The sequence below is a fragment of the Artemia sp. Qi Xiang Cuo genome, chromosome 15, assembly GCF_049724085.1.
Source record: "Artemia sp. Qi Xiang Cuo chromosome 15, ASM4972408v1, whole genome shotgun sequence".
NCBI classification, from domain to species: Eukaryota; Metazoa; Arthropoda; class Branchiopoda; order Anostraca; family Artemiidae; genus Artemia; species Artemia sp. Qi Xiang Cuo.
In genome coordinates this window covers 10,584,044-10,607,720 of record NC_142808.1, presented here as the reverse complement: position 1 = coordinate 10,607,720, position 23,677 = coordinate 10,584,044, and the positions used below count along the sequence as shown (strand labels likewise).

General features: G+C 36.1%; 1 long non-coding RNA gene across 1 annotated transcript in view; it reads right to left on the bottom strand.

The window, feature by feature from the left end:
• LOC148943318 (uncharacterized) overlaps positions 1 to 23,677 on the bottom strand; it is a 44,655-nt gene that overhangs the window by 9,702 nt on the left and 11,276 nt on the right. The window contains exon 2 of the long non-coding RNA XR_016142930.1: positions 3,722 to 3,828. This is a non-coding gene — a long non-coding RNA (uncharacterized LOC148943318). The remainder of the gene's footprint in view (positions 1 to 3,721; positions 3,829 to 23,677) is intronic.

Sequence of the window (23,677 nt, the reverse complement as noted above, 5' to 3'; positions counted from 1 at the left end):
CGTCCTTCTTCCTAAAAATGGTCGTCAGCTCAGTCGAGTGCCAAGTAGACACCTAAAAAGACACCTTTATTATCTCTCTAATTCTTAGCACCAATGCCTTGCAGAGAAACTTGCCAATCTGAATCCCCTCTCTCAATCCAAGCTCAGGATAAATGCTGTCTTGTGTTTCATATTAGCTCTCACGCACCAATACCTTTTTCTTTCAAGTAGCACAACAATTCAATTCATGTAAAATAATTGTCCACGTACACCATGGGGAGTTTGGATGCTATTTGGGCAGTTAATTTGACAACTACTCTGCCTTCCAATCCAAATTGCACCTGTATGCATACTTCTTCTTTCTTTCCTTGGTAGATTTCAAATCAGTAAATGTAGCTAGACTTACAAATGCACCAAATTTATGTTCTTGCTTTACCGACTTCATAGGGCTATATTGCTTCCTACTGGCTCTACACTTGAACGATATCATATTCTCATCAATTTAGAGAGTCTCTGTCCCTTTCCAAACACCTTCTAACTGTGTCAAATCTGAATAGTTTTCCTTACCACCTTTGGGTATTACATGGTTGTCATTGAGATGGATAAATTGTCAGCTTTGTCAGATTCTGTATCTGGTCGTGCTCTTACAGATGGCTGGGACTTGCACATCGTCAGAGCTCTTCCAATACAGTTTCATATCTGGGAATGTATGGTATGACAAGATTATGTTGATGCCTAAGAAATTTGCTCAACAATCTGTCCCAGTGACTTCCCGTCCAACAACCGAAGGAAGAAGTCAATTAATGTGCTATAATTATCCAAAAAGGTTACTTTTTTTCAAAAATGCTAGCTTGATTGGGGCTACCACAATTGGTTTCTTTTATTTGGGCACAATCATATCGAAAGAAGAATATCCGTTTGCGGTTTGCTTGAAAATAGAAGAGGTAGAAGTGCCAGTTGAAGATCTAACATCCCTCAAGGTAAGATTTGCAGACCTCTTGTCAAGCTCAGGACCAACTAGAATGGCTAATGGTATGCTTTGAGCTCGACTGTTTGCGATTAAGTTTGAGTTATGTGTTGCTGTATAGCTTTCTGGTTCTTCAAAATTTATTTCTACTATTTGAAGTGCATCCACCATTTCAATGCTGGGGGCAGACTGAAGGAAGACACCTAGAACATCGGAGAGCTCGCAATCTGACTAAGTCGGTGTCGGAGACATAACCATATGACAATTTGTTTAGTAAAGTTGAAGGATCTCCTCTAAAGTTGAATATATTTTCACAGTCTAGGGGAGGTATTTTGTTGGTTTTTATTGTTTTTTAATGAAATATCAAAAACAGTTATTTTTCAAAAAAAAAGTAAAAAAAGGTACGTTTAAAAATCTAAGGGGAAAAAACAAATCTAAGGGTCACTCCTTCTGCCATCCTCAGCCAAGCTCATGCATATCGCTGCATAGTAGCTAGTTTTAAAAGATTGTGTGTCACTATTTTTTTTTGCATAGATTAGGGGTAAATGGCATATCAATCTAATCGTCTCTGAATGGAATACCCGACAACATCAATAAAATCTCACTATTTTTACTCTGAGGTGCCAAACCCTAGTTTTGTTCAGCCAAGACCGGCAATTCTGTCAGTCCCGAAAGGGTTAATGGATAGTGTACCAGCTAGAAGACTGGAAAATATAAATTTCTCTCTGAGACTGGAAATATAAATCCAACATTTTTGAAATGTGTTACAGTCTATTGTTATTTTGCATACAAACTCAACAATATAAAATGTACTAGCCAGGGGTATAGCTTCGAGGGTGACCTCCCACAACTCCATATTTTCCAAGTCTTTAACCACCACCACCCACCACTGTGAAAAGACCTTGCGATTTATCCTCTTTGAACTGCCACAAAACTTCTTAACACTGCTTAACTTAGCATTACTGGTTACCAGGGCCGTACCTAGGATGTTTTTGGATGGGTTTAATAAAGTTTCTTTTCGGGGGGGGGGGACAAAAAAATCAATTATTCGGGGTCGATAATACCAGTCACACTTTATGGGCAACAAGCATGTACATAGCAGAATGGCCTTCTGCTATGAATGGCCATAGCAGAATGGCCTATTGAAAGGTTATAAAATTAGCTTTTCAAGGGTTCTAAACTGAGCAATAATCTCAAATTTTCCACTTGAATTTTGATAGCATTTTGGCCATATTCGGGCTGAAATTGCTGATTCGCAGAAAAAAATGACAGAGAACAATGCTTTAGTGAAGCGGGATCTCTTTCGTTACTAATAAGCATTAAAGCTTCATATTTCTATTCAAAATAAGTATCCTACCAAGCCTCTTAACACCTCACCCCCCACAAAAAAGTTTCAGTTCAATCCTCCTGGTGCTGGACAGGCATTTTCAAGCTTTTACGTCCAACCCTTGCCTACTTATTGTCTTTTTGAAGAGCTAGCAGGGATTTAAGATCTTGTCTTATATCTAAATAAATCTTTTAATTTCGGTTAGAGTATACTGCTCTTTCGTTACACCTTACACCAGGAACCATCTTAGCAAGGTGGTTCCTGGAATCGGGACCGAATTTTAATCAAAATTCACCTTTATTACTTCTCAAATTAAAGGCTAATTTTTATCATATTTTTTTTAGACCTACGCAACAAAAGGAATATAGTATAACAAAAGGAATATAATATTAGTATAGTAAAGTAAAAGAAAAGTGAAGTAAAGTATAGCATAGTAAAAGGAACAGTAAAAGGAATATAGTATTAGTATAGTAAAAGTAAAAAAAGTAAAGTAGAAAGTATAGTAGGCTATAGTAAAAGGAGTTCTCACAACTCCACCACCGTTTGTGGATCCTGCGGGAGATCAGCATGAAGACAAAAATTTCTGTCTATAAAACAGCTGTTAGGTCTATTCTCTTCTAGGCAGTCGAAACTTGGCCACTGAAGGCTTCACCTCCATGATTTGGAAGTCTTTGACCACTGCTGTCTACGAAAAATCCTTAGGATTCGATATTCTGACAGTATCTCAAATGTTGATGTTCGCAACCAGTGCTATAGCATCGAACCCACCACCATGTTTGTAAAACAGAACAGACTGCGTTGCCTTGGTTATGTCCCTAGAAGACTCAACGACCACAACAAGAAGTAAGCGCTTCTAGCTGCCCCATCTCCAGATTGGCGCAGGTGACCTTACGCTCAATTTAAAAATTGGTGGACAACTGCCAAAAACGACCTCGACCCCATTGGCGGATTTCGAAAGTTTGGCAGAATGTGGGAGAGCTACTGGCTCCGGTTTGCTGAAGAGCCGGCACAAGATCACGACAAATGGTAGTCAATCATACGTAGTCTTCTAGATGCCGGGTGAGGGGTCCGCGTCTGGTCCCGCAACAAGTACAAGTAAGTAAGTATAGTAAAAGGAACAGAAAAAGGAATATAGTATAGCGAAAGGAATATAGTATTAGTATAGAAAAGTAAAAGCATAAAGTAAAGTAAACAAAAGTAAAGTATAAAGTACAGTATAGCAAAATGAACAATAAAAGGAATATAGTAAGTAGTTTGAAGTTCCCTTCCAGACGGAAAATTTAAGCTGCAGAGTCCTGTAAACAGTAAGTTTAGTGAGGAATTTGCCAAAACTGGCTATTATTCAACAGTTCGAAAAAAATCTTAAAGGTCAGATCTCAACCCCCACGGCTCCAAACTAACACATAATGAAACAAAATAACTACAAAAAAAATCATCATGTGACTTACACTTGGTTTGCTTGCAATTGAATCTACGAAAACTTGTAACGAAGAATTTCCATTTCCTCCGTTCGCCTCACTCACACAGTACAGATAGTCTTCGTCTCCGAGAGCCACTGTAAATAAATAAATTTGAAAAGGGCAAAATTAAAACAATCAGCAGCGTTGACAACGCGGTACAATTTAGAAGTCCTGGAACAGTGCAGTAAATTTAGTATTTTTTTGGTACAATCAAATTTCCCGGTACATTTATGTTTTAATTGCTTCTTTGCAACTCAAATATCTGTTCTAAATTTTAGTTTATTGAAGATTTTCTTATTGTTATGGCAATTTTAACCTCCTGTTTCGATGGTACAAATTACTTTCTTGCGGTACAATTTTAATCGGAAAGCTGGTGCAGTTTATTTCAAAGCGTTGGCAACACTGATCATCAGACCCAATAGATAGTCTTCATCTCCGACAGCCACAAAAATAAATACATTTGAAAAGTGCAAAGATTAAAACCATCACACCCCATAGTCTTCACCTCTGACAGCCCCTGACATCCAAATAAATGCATTTGAAAACAACGAAAATTAAAACTGGTCACCAATAGTGGCAAATTGTAATCATCTATTTCTTCAGAGCCAATTGAAAGTCTTCATCTCCGACAACCACTATAAATAAATACATTTGAAAACGGCAAAAACTAAATCTGACCACCAATAGTGGCAAATTGTGGCCATCAACTTTTTAGAACCCATAGATAGTCCATCTCCAACAGCCACCGGAGTCATTTCCATGACTTCTGCTTGGCAGAAGGTAACACACCACTGGATGAATCTTTTTATCCTCTTTCCAAATAAACTTATCGCTTCCTTCGTGAATTCTATTTTGAGCCCTAATCAAGCCCTTCAAGTGACACTTATAAAAAGTGAGGAACCACAAATTCTGAAAATAAAGTAATTATACAACTTAAACCAATTATAAATACTTATTTCATTCCAACAAGCATATTGCGTCACTTTCCTCCACCCCTCCCAATAAGGGGTAAGTCTACTCTATATATTCAAATATTCATCCACTTCCCTCCGCCCCTCCCAATACTGGGTAAGGGTCACTTTCCTCCGCCCCTCCCAATAAGGGGTAAGTCTACTCTATACAGTCTTCTCTATATATTCAAATATTTTTCAACAGACCTATTCTCTTTTTCTTTAGGTCACGGCGAACGCTAATCAATCACCGGAAAAAGTCTTGCTATTCTGAAAAACAGTGGGGACATTTAAACTACTACCACTACTACTAACATCTCACTGCAGCACCAAGCCGCCTGAGGGCATAAAAACTACGTACGCTCCTCATCCATGTAATTTATCCATGGCCTCTCTCTGTACACCCTGCCAAGAAATTCCCATTTCTCTTAAACCTTTCTGTACATCTTCCCACCCCATTCGGTTGCCACCTGCTTTCCTATTGGCCCTAGACGGTTGTTCGAGAAGGACTATCTTGGGTAGTCTATCGTCCTTCATACACAGAACGTGGCCTAAACATCTCAGGCATTCTCTCATTATAGCACTAGAAAGCGGAATTGACCCACATTTTTCGTAGTCAACTGTTTGAGATGCGTTCAGTCTGTCGCTGTGAACATTTATAATGGGCAAATGGGCATATATTTATCCACCAGGTAGGAATGGGGGATAAGTGAAGCAATGCACTTCATTTTTTATACAAACAAGCAACTATCATCGTCCGAAAATAGTTTCCAGAATTTTTTGGTAACCATTTTTACTGTCAAAAATAAGGAACAAAGTCACTTTAAGGGCGTATTTAAGGACTTGAAAGAAAAATTATGAAGAAAGTAATTAGCATATTTGAAAAAAAGGAAATATCGTGTCAATCAATCAATCAATCAATCAATTTATTCAAGCAATAAATTTACAACAAAAACACTTTAACATAGAAGGCTCTATGGCCAGGAAAAAAAAAAAGGGAAAAACAGAAATGACAAAAAATAAAAAAAGAGAAGAAAAGTATTTTCAATATAGTGCCTTTTGAACCTTTCAAAGACTCAACACACACAAAACAAGAAAAAAAAAAACAATATTTAAGAGACCCAAACAAAATTATTAATATTCCTTGAATTGCGAAGATCATGCGTAGACCTGTCAGAGACGAAAGAAGGAGTAGTTTGAGGGGCGGTCGTGTGGCTACATTCTACCCAGCTAAATAATGGGTAACACCTCCAAATTTATCCTTTCATACAATACGTTTAATTAGACTCTTTCCATTTAATTATATTTATACTAATAATATTATAACAAAATTATTATAATAAGAATAATTATACTCTTTCCATTTTTATATTTTGTCTCTGTTTGATCATCTCTCTTTCCATTAATAAATATAAGTTTTTATTAATAAAATATAAGTAAATTGTAAATATTATTAAGGAAAATAAACAAATAAATGAATAAAAATAATCAAATGACCATGGACGAAGAAAATTGACAATTAAATGAAAAACCAAAGACCAAAACCTAGGCGATGAAATAACAAAAGGCAAACGTTGAAAAATTAACAAAAGGCATCAGCTGGGCCTGAAACCTCCAGACAAAGAGGTCCCCCCTCGTCATCTTTTAATTAGAAGGAAATATTTTGATTTTCAAACGCAATAGTACGTTAATATTCCTGTCTGCACAAAGGTGAACCCTTAGTACACTAATGCTTCGTCACAAATGTGCTAGGTCGAGAAACGTTTCTTCCTAGAAAATTGTCAATTATTATATTTTTATATAATGATAAAAAAAGAAAATAATGTCAACATTCTGGATTTTTTCAAAATTAATTATTGTTAAAGAAAATTACAAAATGCTACTGACTAGGGTGATTAATATCTATATCTTTTTAATTTTTCTTATATTTGATTCCGAGTCATGGATTCATTTCTAACTTTGCTAAAATGTAATGCTGTTATCTAAGCATGTTTTAGAACATACTCAGGAACGTACACCCCAGTGTATTTCAGGAGGGAGTGGGGTCGAAAGCGCTTGATTGACTCTGAATTCTGAAAAGTAGTTTAGCAAGAGGGTGGATTAAAAGAGTATCTTATATCCGGAACCACTTTTTTTAGAAGGATGAGCTTGGTGTATTGGTAACAATTTAGTTAAAAAAAAGGTCAATTTTGGTCAGCAGTACCTATAAATCACCACGATTTCACTGTATACACTGAATCTGCAATACACTACTCGCAGCCACTTTTTAACTCAACGTGTGAATTTATGTGTTTTAATAATAAGTCAAGTCACTCTCTTTATTATGATTATTTGTGTCATCATTCTAAGGACCGTATTAAGTGGTTAGGTATTTCTTTTGCTCGCTTACTAGCTTCAACTTACTCATTTATTATAAATGAATGTATACAAAATATCAGGATTGCCTACGGTAAAATTTCTCCGAATCGCTGGCGACTTCAACCAGAGGGCACTTGGTCGCCTATATAGTGCATATTGAGCCCCTGCTATCTATTACCCACGTGGGTCCGATCACATCCTTCGTAAAAAGGATAGGAAGAAGCTATGGATTAATAATTTTAAATTTGCGGATTAATGATGATGTACCTCCCAAGGTGCACCCGAAATCGGTACCTCATTAATAATTTGTCAGTTAATGATGTCCCGTCTGCCCTGCCTGTCCTTTTTGGGAGGATCTAGGAGCTAACAGCTTGCCGCATTGGTCCTTATGATCAATTAGTTTAGTCTTTTTTAATTTAAGTGATCTTCCACCTATTTTGGATACCGGTTACTGTGATGTTAATGCGCTTTTATATATATTAATTAAAAAAAAACACAGGGTTTTTCCGAGGGAAGTAAAAAGCGTAGTTGAAACTTAAAATGAACAAAAATTATTAGTTCACAGCATATCTAACATATATCAATAAAACTAATGGAAATAAATCAACTGGTGATATTTCCCTAAGTTTGTAACATTACAGAAAACTAGAGCTTTAATGAATTAAATAAAAAAACAAGTTTTTTTAACTGAAAGTAAGGAACGACGTTAAAACTTAAAACGAACAGAAATTATTCCGTATATGAAGGGGGCTGTCCCCTCCTCAACGCCTCGCTCTTTACGCTAAAGTTTTTTTATTGTTTAAAAAAATAGAGTTGTGAGAAAGTCAAACTTTAGCGTAAAGAGCGAGGCGTTGAGGAGGGGACAGCCCCCTTCATATACGGAATAATTTCTGTTCGCTTTAAGTTTTAACGTCGTTCCTTACTTTCAGTTAAAAAAATTTGTTTTTTTTATTTAATTTTGAACGTTTTTGAATTAATGCAGGTTTTGATTTTGGCTCACCGTACATGAATAATTAAAACAAAATTTGCATATTATATTTGGTTAAATAGCTTTCTCGAAACTTGTTTAATTTTATTTACGAACGTTTTTATTAGTAATAAATATACGTAACTTAGAATTAACTTACGTAACGAACTTCTATATTCATAAATTTTTAACACGTATATTAGGGGGTTCGCCCCCTAGTCAATACCCTGCTCTTTAAACTATAGTTCGAATTTTTTTTCCAGTTCTTTAAAAATGACCTCTAAATCACAATCAGTTGATCAGTTTAAAAACTTGTTTTTTTTTTATTTAATTCCTGATCTTTTTCTTTAATAATGCTGGGAAATCCGGCGCCCCCTTCATAGCAATGTCCCTTCCCCCATGAAAACTTACTTCATGGAACGTTCCGTCCCGATAGCCCCCGACGCGCGCCGTCCCCCCCCGCCCCGACAAACTATACTCTGAAAAAGTCTGTATACGTCCCAATAACCAAGACTATATTTTAACAGTGAGTAAAGTTCATAACTTTCAGCCCTCCCCCTGGGGACTATGGGGGATCAAGTCATCCTAAAAGACATTTTTATCATATTTTCGACCATGCTGAACAAAATGGATATCTCAAAATTTTGATCGCGTGACTTTGGAAAAATATGAGCGTGGGAGGGGGCCTAGTTGCCCTCAATTTTTTTTTTGTCACTTAAAAAGGGCACAAGAACTTTTAATTTCCTTTCCAATGAGCCCTCCCATGAAATTCTAGGACCACTGGGTCGAGACGATCACCCCAGGGAAAAAAAAACAAAACCAACAAACAAACAAACAAACAAATAAACGCGCATCCGTGATCTTTCTTCCGGCAAAAAATGGGAAATTCCAAATTTTGCAGGTAGGAGCTTGGAACCTCTGCAGTAGGGTTCTCTTATACGCTGAATCTGACAGTGTAATTTTCATTAAGCTTCTGTAACTTTTAAGGGGGTCTTTCCCCCTTTTTTTGAAAATCAGCCAAATTTTCTCAGGCGCGTAACTTTTGATGGGTAAAATTAAACTTAATGAAACTTATATATTTGAAATCAGAATTAAAATCTGATTCTTTTGATGTATCTATTGGTATTAAAATCCCCTTTTTTAGAGTTTCGGTTACCATTGAGCCGGGTCGCTCCTTACTTACAGTTCGTTACCACGAACTGTTTGAAACACAAAATAATATAGGAGTTTTAGTACGGTAAAAGTACACCTTTTGAGGACACTTCTAACAGTATAAAAGTAAAGTTTTTTTTTTAGATTGTTGCTTTATTTTTTTTTTTTCGTTTAATTTGGCATCACTTCTGCACAATGAGCTCAGTTCAACGATTGACTGTACATTTGAATCTGAAAAGGACATTTCATGATTATTTTTTAGACAAGTTCAAACTGTCACTACAGACTCGCTTTAGAATTTGTATCACAACTTAAGGGTATACATTTTATAGAGGAAAATGGTTGGATTTCCAGTGCTCCTATTACGCTTGATCTTTTCATCATTTTGAGTTATACTACATGAAACCAAGGCCAAGATGTTACCTGATAAATTAATCCATTATTTTATATGCTGTGTAATGACTTTAAACTTATCATTTTTCTGATTGGTTTTAAGATAATCTTAATTGTATATTGAGTTACTGATATCATAGCTCCTGTAGGACTATGAAAAGCGTTATAGATTAGTTTGCTGTTGTGAGGCTAGGTATTTACTTTTGACTCCTAAATCAATATTCTTGTTTTTTACGCTTAGCTTTTGTGTTTTCAGTAAAGCGCTAGTTTCCGTAGCTAATATTACAAACATAGGGAAATATCACCAGTTAATTTATTTGCATTAGTTTTATTGATATATGTTGGATAGGCTGTGAACTAATAATTTGTGTTCGTTTTAAGTTTCAACTTCGCTCATTACTTCCCTCAAAAAAACTTTGTTTTTAATTAATCTATGCTCGTTTTTGATTAAAATTTAATTTAGAAACAACACTGCTATGAACTGTTTTATTTATACGGAATAAGTTCTGTTCGTTTTAAGTTTTAATGTTGATCCTTAGTTTCAGTTGAAAACTTTTTTTATATATATAATTTCTAATCACCTCCAATCTAGCGGAGATAAGACATATCAACCCTTATAAAGGAGCAGAACTAAGAAGTCATACAAGAATTGAAGGAAAAAATAAGTTTGGAGTGAAAAAAAAATCAAAACATAGTATATTTTCTTTTTGTAAAAAAAAATTAAAAAAGAAGAAATAGATATTTAATTCTTTGTTTTAAAAAATAGAATTTAGTAGCACTTAAGAAATTAGCTTCAGGTGAGTAGCTACGACACAAAAGGTTAACTGAGCGGACAGGTTTATGTATCGACATACTTGCTGAAAATTTTGCTAGCTCAACAGAAATGTGCCTTTAAGCTTAGAGATATATTTGACCTTCCTCTAAATAAAAAGTCACTCATTACTCAGAAATAAATGAATATCTCAACAGAGATCATTTCTTGTGTAGGTACGATATATGGTATGATAAACTAAGTTTGTTTTCATTTCAAAAATTTTAGCAAGAAGTACCTGAATTCTCCTACAACACTGTTTTCATTTGTCTTTCTTCCTCTTTGGATGCACAATCTTAAGCATGGAGAGAATATTACAGCAGAATAGTCAAGTAAAAAATTTGAATAAGTAGGCAAGTATAACAATAAATAATCCTTCTTTTAATATACAACTTTGAGTGGTTCCAGAACCACATGCCTACACTTCTCTGACCACTAAGTGGCAAGGGGTTAGGGTCAGGAGGGTAATTTGCTATGGGGCAGAGGGGGCAACTTCCCATTCCAGACCCCAGTTTCCCCCCTTCTCTCTCCCAGCTAAGATTTAGTTTCTCCAAAAAGGTTGTAAAAACCAAGATAAGCCTGCATAATTCAAGCATCCACCAAAAAGAGGTCAGTTTTCTTTAGTACAAGTTTACCTTTTTTATTTGGTTCCAACTTTGACCCCCCGTCCCCCCACAGTATTTTGACAAAATTACGCCATTTGTCGGAGTATGGATTTAGTGATCTACTCAGAATGTCGTTGCAAACCATGAACTGGATGACCTCTATTCCCTTTTGAATGCAAATGCTTGACCGAATTACCTTCCTGGGACATGCTCTAAAGAACGAGTGCATCACATTTACAAAAACCGTGAAACTATCTGAAAATGATCACATAGAAGTGAAAAACCACGAATATAAAAAAAACACCCAAGCAGGAGTCGAATGCAAGACACTAATTCGAAGTCGAACGCTGTATTAACAGAACCATGCCTCTAATAATATAATTTGATATTTCAGTGTTTGCACCTTAATTACGCAAATTATTAAGGGAGACTGGAGGAGGAATATACGAGAGGCGTTCATGCTAATCTCCAGTTAAGTGTTTTGGACCATAATTATTACAATGATGATATCGTTTCATGCTTCCAAGCTTTTCTACTTAAGAAGTGACATCAAAAGTGCATGTTGTTTTTAGTGCTATATCACACTTACGGATGGTAGAATTGATAAACCTCAAGTAAATATGAGCGATAGCATTCAAATGAGCCATTATACGTTACTCTAAAAGTTCTGGTAGCCCCCTAGCCCCAGCTTTTCCACTTGAGACATGGGACTAACAGTACCGTTTTTAGTGCCATTTGGAATTTGCTGATGGTGGAATTTATAGGAAGGACGTAAATATGAGAAATATCTTTTATATGAGCTACTAAAATCTGTCTAGATACCTGCGATACCAATACGCTCAATAACAATACGCCAATACCGATAAGCGTGATATCAATACGTCCGATACATATATATTTGACCTTTGAACTATGTCGAACAAAATGGCTATCTCAAAATTTTGATTGGATGATTTGGGGGGAGGGAGCTTTAAGGGAGGGGCTAGTTGCCCTCCAATCTTTTGGTCACTTAAAAAAGGCACTAGCAAATTCATTTTCCGTTTGAATGAGCTATTACACATCTCTTGTGATTTTCTGGTCACCCCCTAGCCTTGGCAAAAAAAGAAAAAAAAGAGACAGATCAGTGCTACTGTAAACCTCTCTTTAGTTCTTTATTTGTATGCCTTTTATATTGGAAGATGTAATGGTTTACGTAAATTCCAAAGATAGACGATAAACGTTGGTACATGGTCTTTATTAAATAACGTGAGAATACACATAGAGAAAATAAGGTAGCACAAGAACAACTAACTACGGCGAAGGCGAAAGATGGACTGCCTTTAGAAATGAACCAAGAATATAACTTTCCTGGAACGGAAGTTCCAGGCCTGGGAACGATCCCTTTCCCACGACTAGCTTTAGTCCCAAGAGCTCCCCCCTGGACCGCTATCGTTGGCACATAAATGCCCAACTAACTAAGAAATGAGATACCCGGAGAAGCTTCTCGAATTGATGTTAAATACTTTAAAGATTCTCCCCCCTGTTTTAAGTTAAATTTCCCAAATTTGGCTTATCCTCTTCTCATTAAACCCCCAAACTTTAATTGAATTCAAAACATTCCCTTCCCAAATTATTCAGTTCTCGTCTACTAACATTCTACAGCATGAACTAGTAAACAATTACATAATACAAACACTACACAATACTTGCATAAGTAAAAACTTACATAGTATAAACGAACCACACTAACAACAGTAGTCGGAAACTGGATATTGTAACACTTCATTTTTCTTTCTATACTTTAAAATAGACTTGTTCCCCATCCCCTGAATTTGATGAGGACAAGGAAAGTTGGGGTTAGGCCTATGTATAAACTTTGAATTAGGGCAAAAGGAATGTTCGGTAAAGGCTAATTAATCCTGAAAATACCAGCGACAAATAAATCAAATTGCAGAAACTTTAAAAAGCATACCATGCTGCAATGACGTTAAGATATTATTCCCAATAAAATCCTAGGGGTTTTATTGCTGCGGAACGCCTCGGTTTAGACCTATTTAGTTTTTCTCTACTAACTTGTGGTTTGACAAATGGCAGTACTACTGTTGATATCTCTACATACCTATAAGCACTACGTAATAAAACCATCTCTTGAAGCAACAACATCATCCTATTGGACGACGACAGCAGCCCTCCGTCCACCTTTTTTTTTCTCATACTAAGGACCATCAAAACCGGTTACAGGTCACTTTTTCGACATCCCGCTCAGGATTGACACAATAACCTCGCGCTGATTCCCAAAAAACCCATCCCGTTTGGTATCCGCAATCACACACGGGACCTCGGAACTCCCTCCCTGGCTATGGAGAGCCAAAATACCCTGCGAGGACTCACTGCCCTCTTGCAGTTCCTTCTCATTATCAATGAGTCCAAATTTCACCCTCGTCAGCGCAGAAAGAAATTCATCGGAAAAAGAAGACGTGTACTCCTTTCCCCACTATCTGTTCTATCTGTTCATATTGTATTGCAACCTTATACGCATCACCTAAACAAAAAAAAAATTCTGCACTATTCTCTAACAAATACCGTTTGTAGGACGGTCTGATCCACTCCTTGAATAAATTTAAAGCAAATCTTCCAAGAACTACACCATCATCCCTGGCTTCTAAGGACACTCTACATGACCTTCCTAATGTTTGCATCCTTCTATAGGATAGATATTCTCTTTCATCCTTAAATTTGAGCCACGCCTACAAACTCTGCAACCATTTTGCCTACTATTTTGCCTGGGGCATATGCTACAAGTAATCCACGTTTTAAACTTGACAAATTTATAATCGAGGGGAGTCAATAAAAGAAATGGAAATATGCCATTTATCCTCCACTGTTTTACAAAATCAAAAGCAACCTTTTTGTTATATCCAGATTCCGCCGGATCAAATATAGAAATAATAACTGACATATTGATATCAAAACTTGAAAAAGCAATTATTCTAAAAATTTAAATATTGGTCATAAACACTTTTTTTTTTTTTAATTTACGGCCGCTAGATTTTGGGCAATAAATTTCACTTTTAACGACAAGGGTCTAATAAAATTTACTGGGTTGTTTAGCCGTATTAAATCACTTACGAAAGATAATATGTCTCAAATCCAATTGCAGTTGGTCTCAATTAAAACACAAGCATCAAATGGAGTCACAATTGAGAATTAATTTTCGATTATTGAATTAAAAATGTTAAACATTGGTTGGAAACTGTCAAATGTAGATCACACGTCGATTGTATGAAATCAGGTAAAAAAAAATTTACCAAACGTAGAATGGCTAAGTGAAGGTAGAAATCAACCGGAGTCTCTCAGTTGTAGAAATTTGAATTAGTAGGTAGAAGCTATCGCGAGGAAATCCATAGTATGCATTGTGTAACAGCCTATTTAAAAATGTTCATTTAAAAGAAAGTTTTTCTCAAGAAGGCGCTTTGAATAGAAGAAAGTTCAATAGCTCGTAACGTTTCGATGTCTTATTAATCAGTCTTTTTAGTATTTGTAAATCAATATCACAGTCTGGTAGCGGGCGAAATACTCTTCAATATGTTGCCAGTATTTAGCGTAAGATGTCGTAAATACTTATAACGGTCACTCAAATGTCACTTGGAGGTTTTCCACTAGTCATATATGCTTCACTAGTTTTAACCGCTTGTCACCACTCTGTAAACCTCTATTTAGTTCTTTATTTGTATGCCTTTTATATTGGCAGATGTAATGGTTTACGTAATTCAAAGATGACGATAAACGTTGGTACATGGTCTTTATTAAATAACGCGAGAATACACATAGAGAAAATAAGGTAGCACAAAAACAACTAGCTACGACGAAGGCGAAAGATGGACTGCCTTTAGAAATGAACCAAGAATATAACTTTCCTGGAACGGAAGTTCCGGGCCTGGGAACGACCCCTTTCCCACGACTAGCTTTAGTCCCAAGAGCTCCCCCCTGGACCGCTATCGTTGACACATAAATGCCCAACTAACTAAGAAATGAGATACCCGGAAAGCTTCTCGAATTGATGTTAAATACTTTACACTACCCATGCAAAAGTCATTTTCCTTGTTGTTAAATAAGGGGGGGGGCTGTAATTTCCCCAAAATAGGTTTTCAACCGTGCTGATTCACATGGTAGACTTTTCATTTTGATCAGACACCATTTTCGAGGGGTTTCAGACTTTTTTTCGAAATCACCATAAAATTCCTTTCGCAATAAACTTTTACTTTTAAGAAGAAACGAAATGATAGGCACCATTCCTCAATCAGTGTAAGATGGCAATTTTTTTCACTGGGTAGTTTTTTTTCTAAACGCGGTTTTTAAATTTTGGTTACTATGGGTTGTGGTTCGCTCTATACTAGGTTGCAGCTAACGCTACAACAACGATTCTTCTATGAATTTCTTCCTCTTAAGAACATTCGATATTTAAAAAAAAAATCATTTTGCGAGCCTCAACGTCGACTGACCGTGTTAAAGAGTTCATAGCGAATTCTCCCGACGGACTAATGAGACTTACTAACGGGTCTGGGAGGGGGAGTATGCGGGAAGGGTTCTTGTAAATGTCCATTGAGGGTTTTGGACCATAACTATTACAATGGTACCCCTTTATACTTCCAACCTTTCCACTTAAGACGTGGTACCAAAAGTGCCATTTTTAGTGCTATATGGCACTTACGGATGGTAGAACTGATAAAAAGCACGTAGACATAAGCAACATCTTTCAAATGAGCCGTTAAACATCTCTCTAAGAAGTTCTGGATGCCCACTAGTTCCAGCTTTTCCACTTGAGACATGGCACCAACAGTGCCATTTGGCACTTGCAGGTGGTGGAATTTATAGAGCAAACTTATATGTGAGCTATTAAACATCTGTCTACGATTTTTTGGTAGCCCACTAGCCCCACCCCTTTAGAAATGGCAAAGAAAGTGCCATTTTTGAGCCATATGGCGCTTGTAGATGGCAAAATTTATAAAAGGCGAGTAGATACAAAAAAATGGTTTTTGAATGAGCCATTAAGCATCTCTCGGTGATTTTCCGGTAACCCGCTAGCCCTGCTGAAAAAAAAACAGGAGACACATCAGTGCTACCCATACAGAAAAGTAATTTTCCTTGATATTCAAGGTGGGGGACCGTAATTACCCTGTAAAAGGTTTTCGACTATACTAATGTGGCCATCGATGCCTACCTGATTCGCTTCAGCACTTACTAGGAGGCAGTGGCGCCCACTTGGAAATCATTATTCTAAACATTTCTCTTACTATCGGGACAAAATACAGCTATTTGAGACGCAGTTGCATGGATGGGAGTATATTACGATGGGAACTATCAGATAACACTCTTGTTTGTCATGTGATATTCATGTCTCGATGGATGATGATGTCACTACCACCAGAAAAAGCGGATGGCTATGAGTTATGATACAACATCAACGTTCAATATAATATAATGAAGAATACAGAATAATTACAGTCTTGTTTGAGAAACTGTCAGGTACCATTTTATTTCTTTTTATTCAATTATTTTGCCGAGCTCGTTACACGATTGGTCACGATTTTTTTTTATAATTCACAGGTAAATGTATGTGTAAATTTGAATGTGTAAAATATGTTTAAATATGTAAATTTATAATTGACAAAAAAAATTTTTAAAAACGCAACAGAAATTTGTTTATATTCATTTTTGTTACGTTTTGACGAGTCGGATAAACATTTCGAAAGGGGAAGGGGGTTCAAACCCCTTGACCCCCTCCCCGCCTGGGCACGGCCTTGCTTTCAGCATTAGCTACAACAAAATAAACTATGCAAAATATAAAAGTACTTTCGCTAAATTAGGTAAAAATTAAATGTATACCATGTTTACATTAGTCAGTCAACCCGGTAAATAAGCAATCTAAGCTTGCTTAGTAAGGTCATAATAACCAATTGGGAAAGTAAACCCATTCACCTGGGATCCATGGGGGGTCTACTTTTGCAGCTGTTATGCTCTTTCTTAGAAAGAGCAATATTTTAGTTCTTTTTATTCAATTATTTTGCCAAGCTCGTCACACGATTGGTCATGATTTTTTTTTGTAAAAATAAAAAAAAACAAGTTTTTTAAACTGAAAGTAAGGAGCGACATTAAAACTTAAAACGAACAGAAATTATTCCGTATATGAAAGGGGCTGTCCCCTCCTCAACGCCTCGCTCTTTACGCTAAAGTTTTTTATTGTTTTAAAAAATAAAGTTGTGAGACAGAGTCAAACTTTAGCGTAAAGAGCGAGGCGTTGAGGAGGGGACAACCCCTTTCACATACAGAATAATTTCTGTTCGTTTTAAGTTTTAATGTAGCTCCTTACTTTCAGTTTAAAAAAACTTGTTTTTTTTTTAATTTCTGATCGTTTTTTAGTTAATGCAGCTTTTATTTTGGCTCACCGTCATTGAATAAGTAAACAAAATTTGCATAAAAATTTTACTTTTCTTTTGCTAAATGTCTGTCTTTAAATTTAGTTCTGACGTAATTTACAAATTAATTTACGTAACGAACTTCTATATTCGTATATTTTTCTTCTGGCCAAAAATACCAAGTTGCAGATTTTTGCAGATATGAGCTTGAAACCTATGTAATAGGGTTTTCTGATACGCTGAATCTGACGGTGTGATTTTCATTAAAATTCTTTGACTTTTAGGGGATGCTTCCCCTCAGGCTCGTAGCCTTTGATGAGTAATACTAAACTAATAAAATTCATATATTTAGAATCAGCATTATAAGCCCATTCTTTTGATACATTTATTGACATCAAAGTTCCCTTTTCAAAAATTTCGATTACTATTGAGCCGTATCGCTTGTTTTTTTTATTGTTTTTTTTTTATTATTATGTATATATTATTACGTATATGAGGGGGTTCTCCCCTTAGTCAATACCACGCTCTTTACGTTAAAAGTTAAAAAAAAATTCAATTCACAAACCCCCGAATCACAAAGGCCGTTTAATTAGAATAGATGGCTCTTTTGAAAGCACTAAAAAAAAACTGTAGGATAAAGAGCGAGGTCTTGACTTGGGGAAGAACCCCCTCATATAAGTAATAATTTCTGTTCATTTTAAGTTCTAATGTTGCTTCTTACTTTCAGTTGAAAAAACTTGTTTTTTAGTTTAATTTCTGATCGTTTTTTTAAATAATGCTTGGAAATCCGGCGCCCCTTCATAGAAATGTCCCTTACCCCACAGAAACATCCTCTCCTGAAAGATTCTCCCGCGTCCCCCCCGCCTCCCCCCCCCCACCAGAAACGAATTCGTACTGAAAATGTATGTATACGTCTCAATAACCAATACAATATGTAAGCAATGGGCAAAGTTCATAACTTGCAGCCCTTCCCCTGGGACCTGTGGGGGATTAAGTCATCGTAAAAGACATATTTATTAGATTTTCGACTATGCTGAACGAAATGACAATCTCAAAATTTTAATTGGGTGATTTTGAGAAAAAAAGAGCGTGGGAGGGGGCCTAGTTGCCCTGCATTTTTTTGGTCACTTAAAAAGGGCACTAGAACTTTTAATTTCCGTTCCAATAAGCCCTTCTAAGATATTCTAGGACCACTGGGTCAATACGATTATCCCTGGGAAAAAAAACAAAAAAAAAACAAACAAACAAATAAACACGCACTCGTGATGTTTCTTCTGCCAAAAAAAGCAAAATTCTAAGTTTCTCCAGATCAGAACAAGAAACCTCCAAAGTGGGGTTCTCCAATACACCGAATCTATTATAAGGATATTCAGTAAGGTTCCATAACTTTTAGGGGGTCTATCCCCCTTTTTCAAAAATCAGCCAAATTTTCTCAGACACGTAACTTTTGATGGGTAAGATTAAACTTGATGAAACATATATTTGAAATCAGAATTAAAATATGATTCTTTTGATGTATCTATTGGTACCAAAATTCCGTTTTTTAGAGTTTCGGTTACCATTGAGCCGGGTCGCTCCTTACTTATAGTTCGTTACCACGAACTGTTTGATTCACAGGAGGCCAATTATACAGCTTCTGATTACTTCATTCCATCAAGAATAGTTAAAAATATTTCTTAATTGGATAATGTTCAAATTAGTGTAATCCTATGGGCTGCAAAAAATACTTTTTGCCCTCTTAGGTTGCCAGTACATTGAATCATGACATTGCTTTGAATATCTTCTTTTTCAACTCCAAGGCATTTCCAGCATTAGGTAGTGATCCAGGCTAGAATCCCCCCTCCCAAAAAAATACGAAAGATTACGTCAAAACACAATATCAGGAAAAAAGGCCTAAATCCCTCCCCGAAATTTTCGTCTGACTAGTAAAACGCGACAAAATGTATATAAACACATTTTTGATGCATTTTTAAGTTCTTTGTACCCCCCCCCCAAATAAAATACTCTCCAGAATAGCTAAAAAAAAACTAGTCTATACTGGAAGCTGTTTAAATTACTATAGCCCTATCAGAATTATGATTATTTTGACGTAATTTTAAAAATCGGTTTTCTGAAATAAAAAATGACTTTTTATCTTTAAGTACTTATTTATCACATGTGAATATACCAAACCAAATCTTCCCTGTTAGGGGTAAATCAGGGGCGAATCCAAGGGGCAAAATACCTAGATGGTCACAAGTTGCACTAGTAAAAGGGGCAGAAGGACGAAAAATACTGATGGGGACAAATGTTTAGTCGGTGCCCCCTACAAAAAAAGAGTGCCGTCCCTTATTATACACTAAATATAAAAGGTACTAGGAACATTAAGAATGTGTGTATTAACAATCGAAAGCGTTTGTTTCGACTTTGGAATTTGTATAAAATAAAATGTCATTCATTCGGCGTATGATCCGTCATTACACTGCTAAAACAGAATGTTCAAAATCCTTGCGTTTCTCCCTACAAAGAAAAGAAAAAAAGGGAAAAAAACTGGGTTTTGCTTGTTAAACATAATTGACGTTAAATCCGGCAATATATTGCTAAAACAGAACATTCAAAATCCGTACATCTTTGGAATTTGGAGAAAAAAAACCTAGGTTTTGCTTGTGAAACATAATTTACGTGTGATCCGACATTACATTGCTAAAACAGAACATTCAAAATCCGTGCATTTTTGGAATTTGGAAAAAGAAAAAAGAAAAAAAACCTGGATTTTGCTTGTGAAACACCATTGACGTATGATCCGGCATTAGATTGCTAAAACAGAACATCCGTGCATTTCTTCCCCCCAAAAAAGGCCTTGCTTTTGAAACATGAGTTTGGGGAGACAGTTGAGCCCTCACTTTCAATTGATAGAGATTCACATGCCAAACCGCATTTTAGCATAACAATAAGCATCAATCATCTTAGAGAAACACCTTTTCCAAAATCTTTTGACTCTCATTGAAACTCGTTTTCTTAGTCTTATTCATTTCATTTCATGGTTGTCAATGTAGCTATCATCTAATAAAAGGACACCCTGTCACACATAGGTTAATAGACATTATAGCTAGCGCACAATTGAAAAGAACGATGCATCACTCATTTGTTAATTGTTTTTTTTAACTGAAAGTAAGGAGCGACATTAAAACTTAAAACGAATAGAAATTATTCCGTATATGAAAGGGGCTGTCCCCTCCTCAGCGCCTCGCTCTTTACACGAAAGTTTTTTATTGTTTAAAAAAATAGAGTTGTGAGAAAGAGTCAAACTATAGCGTAAAGAGCGAGGCTCTGAGGAGGGGACAGCCCCTTTCAAATACGGAATAATTTCTGTTCGTTTTAAGTTTTAGTGTCGCTCCTTAGTTTAAGTTAAAGCAAACCTGTTTTTTTATTTAATTTCTGAACGTTTTTGAATTAATGCAGGTTTTGAATTTGGCTCACCGTACATGAATAATATTTGTACAGAGTAAATTTGCATATTAATTTTACTTTTTTTGGCTAAATGGCTATGTCAAAATTTTGATAGGACGATTTTGAGAAAAAAGGGGCGGGGAGGGGGAATAGTTGCCCTCCAATTTTCTTGGTCACTTAAAAAGGGAAAAAGAACTTTTAATTTTATTTATGAACGTTTTTTATTAGTAGTAAATATACATAACTTACGAATTAACCTACGTAACGAACTTCTATATTTGTATATTTTTATTACGTATATGAGGGGGTTCGCCCCCTCGTCAATACCTTGCTCTTTACGCTGAAGTTCGAATTTTGTTCCAACTCTTTAAGAATGACCCCTGAATCACAAAGGGTTTAATTAGAATAAATAGCTCTTGTGAAAGCACTAAAACAAACTTTAGCGTAAAGAGCGAGGTATTGACGAGGAGGCAAACTCCCCTCATATACGTAATAATTTCTGTTGGTTTTAGTTTTAATGTTCCCCCTTCCTTTCAGTTGAAAAAAACTTGTTTTTTTTTAATTTCTGATCTTCTTTAAATAATGCTGGGGAATCCGGCGCCTCCTTCATGGAAAATTCCCTATGAAAAATTCCTCCATGGAAAGATCCACCCCCGTAACCTTGTCCCCCCCCGAACCACCTGAAAAAATCTCCCCTGAAAACGTCTGTGTACTACCAATAAACAATACTATACGTGAACAATAGGCAAATTTTATAACTTGCACCCCTTTCCCCGGAGACGGTGGGGGATTAAGTCATCCTCAAAATCATAGTTATTAGATTTTTCGACTATGCTGAACAAAATGGTTATCTGGAAATTTTGATCGGGTGACTTTGTGGAAAAATGAGTGTGGGAGGGGGCCTAGCTGCCCTCCAATTTTTTTGATCACGTAAAAAGGGCACTAATTTCCGTTCAAATGAGCCCTCTTACGATATTGTAGGACCACTGGGTCGATACGATCACCCCTGGGAAGAAAAAAAAACAAAAAAACAAATAAACACGCATCGGTGATCTTTCTTCTGGCAAAAAATATAAAATTCCACTTTTTGCAGATATGAGCTTGAAACCACTACAGTAGGGTTCTCTGATACGCTGAATCTGATGGTGCGATTTTCGTTAAGATCCTATGACTTTTAGGGGATGTTTTCCCCTTTTTCGAAAATAAGGCAAATATTCCCAGGGTCTTAACTTCTGACGGGAAAGACTAAACTTGATAAAACTTATATATGAAATAAACATAAAAATCAGATTCTTTTGATGTATCTATAGGTGTCAAAATTTCCGTTTTTAATAGTTTCGGTTACTATTGAGCCGGGTCGCTCCTTACTTTCAGTTCGCTACCACGAACTGTTTGATTTTCTCGGGTCGCATCATTATCCAACAGAGGACTCTAGGAAGTTTGGAGCTGGCTCATTCAATCGAAATTTGTTAGGTCTAGTGCCCTTTTTGAGTGGCCAAGCCAATTAGAAGCTCCGCGACTACCCTTTCTACTCCCACGTAAAGCAGAGATTTTGAGACCTAGTGCCCTTTCCATTTGGCCTATCCCCAACAACCCTTTCATCTTTCATACTGGATCCGATCGAAATTTCAGAACAATTATCTGAAAAGTCAGAGAGTCCAAAAACACACCTTCGGGGTAAACATAATGCGTAAATCCCCAGTAGAAAGGGCGCTGAGTTTGTGAAGTGCTCTATCCGAAACAGACGTTTTACGGACATACCTATATCTTGCTGATATAAGAAAAATACAAGAATTTCTTTCCTTTATATTTGGAAAGAGCCCCCTCCCAAAAAAGAAGAATCAAACATAAACATGTGTCCTTTTTTTAACTAACTATTTTGTGGATTCATTTAGGGAATAGTCCTAATTGATTACATGTTAATCATCAAAACTAACTGCATTTCTTTTATTTATTCAAAGCGTAAAATTTGCAAAATTCTGGCTTTACAGAGAGCATTCAACCTGCAAAAATAAAATATTTGCCTTTCAAAAATGACCCGTCCCTGTACGTGCTGTAGTTTATTGTCAATTAAATAGTAAACTCCATTTCCTTTAAGGGGTGAAAGGGGTGAAAGGGAAGCTGTTCAGTAAAAATAGTCAATTTAAATTTTTTTTTATCTCGAATATCAATTGAATTGGTAATATGCAAGTCAACGAGAGCCTAAGTTCAATTCGACGCGTCCAAGCTAACAGGAGGTGTTATTCTAGTGGAAAAATGACAGATTTTATTTTGATTTGTATATGCAGGATTATCAACATCCGAACTAAAGTAGCAATAAAAGGAATTTTTGCAATTTTTGCAATTTCTGCAATTTCTGCAAATTTTGCAATTATTAAAGCAATAAATCTGACATGACTTATTTGCTTTATCCAAGAATTATAGGTATTGTCATAGCCAAGAAACGTCACATAGGCTAATACTGACGTTTACCTTTTACTGTAATGGTTTTTATAACCTTTTCAACAAGATACTTTTCCGGCTTTTGCTTAATACAGAAGAGTTATTTCAAGATTGCACGAATGTTGAAGATATTGAAGTGAATTGCCTCAAACTTGGTGAAAAATATTGTGTTGATTTAGATCCAGTTGTCTAAAGCTGACCGATTACTTTTCTTTCCAGAGGCTAGAATATTTTGGGTGAGGCAAGACCAAAAGAAATTTATGGACTTGGAATATATTTTATTAGCCTAGACCGAAAAACCAAAAAAGACCCGTGACGCAAAAAATAGGCCCATCAATTTTCCACTCTTGATCTTCTTGAAAATTGCATTCATATTACAACCCCAATACTGGAAGACAAATTTTGAAATTAAATGTTTCTGATGTATTGATTCAAGAGGCCC